The 5,519-nt window shown below is 40.8% G+C and overlaps 1 long non-coding RNA gene across 2 annotated transcripts in view; it reads right to left on the bottom strand.

Annotated features, from left to right (window-relative positions):
• LOC106013545 overlaps positions 1–4,780 on the bottom strand; it is a 9,644-nt gene extending 4,864 nt beyond the window's left edge. Inside the window, exons 1-2 of one of the 2 annotated variants that reach the window (XR_004859295.1) lie at positions 3,641–4,780; positions 2,952–3,167 (exon numbers count right to left, since the gene is read on the bottom strand). This is a non-coding gene — a long non-coding RNA (uncharacterized LOC106013545). The remainder of the gene's footprint in view (positions 1–2,951; positions 3,168–3,640) is intronic. The other variant, XR_004859294.1, reaches the window with a different exon arrangement.
• Positions 4,781–5,519: the final 739 nt, after the last annotated feature.

Here is a 5,519-nt window from a genome sequence, read left to right as displayed (position 1 = left end):
ACACACAAATACCCCCCCCTCACCCACACACACACCCATCATAAAAATATATCTACAAACGCCCAGCCTCAGTTTCACATTCACCAACTACGACCCAAATGTCAAGTTTATCTCGTATCCCCCGGCAGTCAGCTAGCCGTAAGGTGTCAAGGCATTGTCAGTTCACTTTACTTTTCCCTTATCGCGGCACAGTGAGAAGACAGCCTCTCCAAAACCGGCCAATATTTACCTCCCTTTGCACACTACAGAACTGTCAGTACAAAGTACACGATAAACTCTCCATCCCTTTCGATGGCGGCTTATCTATGAATATTATATATCATTTTTCAGTTTTAGGTTCCACCAAGCCACACTTCCTCCCACCTTTCTGTGCACACCCTCCCCTTTCCCTCTCCCTCTTCCACTCCGCCCCTCGGGTGGGTAAACTTCTTCTTCCTCAAAAAAGAGCTGATGATTCCAGAGAGGACAGTCTGCCATGATCTGATAAAACACCTTTTTCTCAAAATCAAGGTTCGAGAAAGTCGCGATTTAGTGTTTTTCGCTAATTACACAAACAAACAGCATTGTTGATTTTGTATGACTATCTCACATGAAGATATATCTTATTTACCAAGGCTAAATCAAATTTAATTGAATTTGAGCTAAAGACAAACAAACAAATAAGTCACATGTGATCTGATAAAACACATTTTTCTTCCTGAGATTGACAAAAAATGCGTTCCATCAGATCAGAATTGAGTTATTCTAGGTGTCCCCGGTTTATTAAGGTTCATATCTTAAACGGCGTTTGTGAAGATATGGTATGCCTCCTTGTTCTGCCTGCAATAGGACTGAGTTCAATTCCCTGGAGGGGAAAATATAAGGAGTCCACTGAAAAAAAAACGGGCAGAGTCACAAACTGGAAATTGTGAGGGTGACAATTTTGAAAGCTTGTGGACCTATAACTTCATGTTTGTGTGGCTGGTGGTTTAATGTTTGTTGGATGGGAAATCTAATAACAATAATCAACAAACAGCTGAACAGAAAATATACAGTTATGAGTCAACAAGTGTTCAAAATTGATACCCTCTCGATTTTTAGTTTGTGACTATGCCCGTTTTTTTCAGTGGACTCCTCATATACTATTGAGTAACTTCGCCATTTTGCTGGTATACAATACCCCACAAAGTCAGTGGTAGACGTATTTCGAAGAGACGAGGCAGCTTGCCTTCTAAGAGAGGTACGTTATTTTCCTTCGAGGTTCAAAACATGTACCAACACTCTATTGTGTGCTGCTTTCATATCCCCCCCCCCTCCCACATACACACACCACACACTCGCGAGCACATATATCCTCACATTCCTAACAATTTGAGAAAAAAAAACTACGTGAAGTGAGAGCTATTTTCACATCCAGATTTATCCATGTTCAACAACAAGATATTGTTAAGTTGCTGATTTACTTCTTAGAAATTTCGTCAAATGTTGCACAAAAAAGAAAAAAGAGACAGCCCCACCACCACCATCATAATCACTATCTACATTATCATCATCATCATCATCATCATCATCATCATCATCATCATCATCATCATCATCTTCATCGTCATTAACAACAACAACTACAACAAAAACAACAACAACAACAACAACAACAAAAACAACAACAACAACAACAACGACACAAACAAAAAAACAAACGTCCTTAACATGAATTAATTATAATTACTAATTGTTTTCTACACAGAGGCGGCCATGGCCGTGTAGTGCGGGTCAAAAGCTGTTTACCTTGACAAACAGAAAATACAGAGGGGAAGAAAAACGGATAACCTACTGGCGGCTCGCTCCTTCTGCACACCGGCATCTACTCTAGACCGATATTGACCTACAGAGAGAATAACTCAGGGGATGTCAATATATTAACAACAGCAATAAATTGCAACACAGGTATAACAAAATCAGCAACAAATACAATCATGATAACTACAATAAAAACAATAATAGCAATAACAACCACCAACAACAAAAACACAAAGCAAACAAAATAAAAACGTGGTCTGACCGTGAACACAAACGCTGATGACGTAAGCATTGGGTGTGGACATGCCGTTAGCTCGTTGGATATCATATCGGCCAGCGATACAGATGGAGGTAGTCTCGATTTACAGGAGGAAATCATTCTTAAAAGTGACTGATTCGAAGAATATTCAAGATTCTACACCTATCGGAGTTCAAATGTTAAATGAAATACATGTACCTCGTCTTTCAAATACGATACTGAGAAGGGCATTTGGAAACCCACCCAATGAAAGCCGCTCATTGCACAAAGCCTCCCATAGCCTGACCTAATCAGAGTTTGAATTTTATCTAGGGATGTATTTAATTGTTTTGTTCAAATTATTTGATTTTCTTTGAGTTGTGCTGTTTTCATGTGGGGGTGAGGCGTAACGTCACGCTTATGGAAAGTAGAGGACACCCTCACCCTCTATTTATCCCCTCTCCCGAACCCAAAAGAATGAGTTAAGAAGGCCAGGGAGTTGTACTTTGCCCCCATATAATATTATCTGAGAAGAAATATTCCAGGAATTATAAGAAAAAAAAGCCCAATCGCATTTGGGTTCGTACCCAAAACTCCCACATACAAGTCAAGCGGGTTCGTTATCAACTCCACTGCAATAACCAACGGTGTTCTGCTGCTATTAGGAGAAAAGAAAAACTCTCGAGAAAGTTCCAGCCAGAGACGTTTAAGAGTAGAGCCCAAATTGCCCGCCTCTCCCCCAGGGCCGGCACTTAACCATGTGTTATTAGCGCTGTCATTGCGAAGTCTCTCGAAAGAAAATAGTTCAGCAATTCAATTTACTTTTCCCGGGCCGGCAGTGCACGTCCGCACATTTGCCTTCTTTCGAAAACAAAGCAGATTTATGCATATATTAGAGCAGAGTATTTACCCTGGACCACAATAGACCACTTACGGACGTCCGGGTCTGTTTGCGAGCCAAACAAAGGCCTCTCCAGACGAGGGGACCTGGGCGGTGCAGGCAGGGTTGTCTTCCCTTGTTCTCTAGAACTACGAGGCCAAAGTGGCGGCTGGTTTGAAGGAGAGGCGTCGCAGACTAGGATGAACTCTGTGGAGCCAGGTTTCAAACCCGTAACAGTCTGGATCCATTATTTATGTTGGTATTTTACGCCTGCAATGACACAGTTTAGGTAACTTAAAAGGTGGGGTTTGACTTTCATTCCTACGACCAACACGAGCTGAAGAACCGAGAAACTCAATAAAAATTCTCCCGTGATCGAAGTCAAGCCTTTGAAAACGATGGCAAGCGCCGAACACTACTACATGGACACAGCCTGACTCCTTTTCCAGAAGGAAACATGTGCGGGCGGGATCTTTTTTTAAAAGGACGGAGTGGAAGAGGGGGGGGCGGAGAGAATACCATTAGATAAGACGAAAACGGTACAAAATAATTCATTATAAAGTACCCAAAAAAAAACACGGAGCGTTTTAACGGGTTGGATAATGTGACGGTCCACAACCCGTTTAAATGCAGATTCTGATGGATTATCTTGAGTCGGAAACGGTCTGCAACTGCTTATTTCAGTCACGTATAATCAAATATTAAAAGTAATATATATTTCAGCTATTTTATCCAACACTCACTTTTCTTGTGTATCAAAACTATAAAAAAAAACTGGTATCGAACGACCAGAGTATCATCGACAAGAAGTGTGTCTTTCCGAGGATTTTAGTTCAAAGTCTTGCAAACATTACGTTTGTCCTTTGAGGGTGCACCCGAATTGTTACTTCATGTCCCCGTCTGTGTGTTGGGGTGCTGCACACCTCTCTGCCCTTGATTGTCCTGAAAAAAGCAGGGTTGAAAACTTGAAGTATCAAGACGCGCACTTTCGATTTTTGTTTTAAGTATCAAAGCCATGCACTATCAGAGCCGCACACTTTTAAATGATATCGATACAATTCAATTGGTGTTCACCGGAAATGCCCAGCTCTGATAGCTTCCCCTGACAAATAAGAACGAAGCATTCGGTCCTCTGAATGACCTAGACTGCGTCGATGGGGGCGTAACAATCGTCGCAAATCGACTGCTCAGGGTAAGACTTTTCCATACACCACTATTTCAATTAATGGCTTATGGCTGGGGTTTATACTAAACACTAAGATGTCAAAGTGTTTATACAAATAGATGAAACTATTTTTCTTTCTTCAAAGCGTTCGTTTTAGTGTGCTGAACATGACTCACGCCATAACTTATACGATGGAAAACAAATTATAATATACTTCTCTTTTACACAAAATATCCATCGTTAGTTTTGTTGCCATCGTGTGAAGCTGTGGTGTCTATGACTCTGGTTCGAATCCCAACAATAATGTTTATGAATATATTATGGGTTGTTTGAAGGGTTTTCAAATCTCAACACCTACTTAACACGATCCAGTCGGCGGTGGACGCTATTTACGGAGGTATTGCCTCTTTAGTAGTCTTACAGCGTTGAAACGGGTATTAAAACTTTTACTATACTTGGTCTCACCCACTCCTACACGCAGAAAAACTATTTCAATAACGCACAACAAAAAATATTTTAGAAAGTATCTTTGTTCTTTGTATAAGTTAATCGCCCCTCCCCATTCAACGTTTTAAGATTACGCTACGTTGAATTTAACATTAATTACCCCCGATAGGACCAATCAAAATGTGTAGAAAGCCATTAAACCTCACCCAAAACAACCAACATTAAGAATACCGCACTAGGGATTCGAACCAGGGTCATCCATCGCGAGGTCCAGTGTGATACCAATCACACAATCAGCGCACTCATGTGGAGCATACAGTTTCGAAAAACGGGAGGGGGGGGGGGCTACTTGGGGATATCACTAACCCAACCTGTCTACACGTTTGCACCAAGCTGTTCAAACAAAGCCAGCTTTAAAAAACAATAAAAGTACAAACAAACTATAACACAAATGAAAAGACAAATAAATATGCAATACAAAGTTCTACATCGAGCGTATGCTGAAAACACAGAATCTTCTATAACTAAGTGACTCCTTGTCCCCAGCTGCTTCAGGCAGACTTTGGTGGCAATTAAGATCACAGGTTGAGATCAAGCTCGGTATCAAAGTCAAACATTATTTTTCAGAACCCCCCCTCCCCCCACCTTTCCTTTTACAAAATATGAACCCCATCCCTGACTCCAAACCACACCCTTGGCCAAAAAAAACAAAAACAAAAACAAACGAAAGAAACCACGTCATAATAATGAAACCAGTTAAGAGCAAAAGCAAAATTTCGATACCTACGAAAAACAACAACAGCAACAACAGTAACAACAGTAACAACAGCAACAATAACAAAACAACAACAACGAAAACGATGGTAGATAAAAAATTTTAAAAAAGACATCAAAATAGGGATTAAGCTGAGCGCTGTATTCCCTTCCTGTCAGTTTCTTTTTCTTGTCAGTACAATACCTTATGATACAGCTGTTCCGTCATGGATTGAACAGTGGGAGTGTGGTTGGGG

This window comes from Aplysia californica, unplaced genomic scaffold (assembly GCF_000002075.1).
Source record: "Aplysia californica isolate F4 #8 unplaced genomic scaffold, AplCal3.0 scaffold00980, whole genome shotgun sequence".
Taxonomy (NCBI): domain Eukaryota; kingdom Metazoa; phylum Mollusca; class Gastropoda; order Aplysiida; family Aplysiidae; genus Aplysia; species Aplysia californica.
The sequence above is the reverse complement of the archived record's forward strand: the minus strand, read 5'-3'. Positions and strand labels throughout refer to the sequence as shown.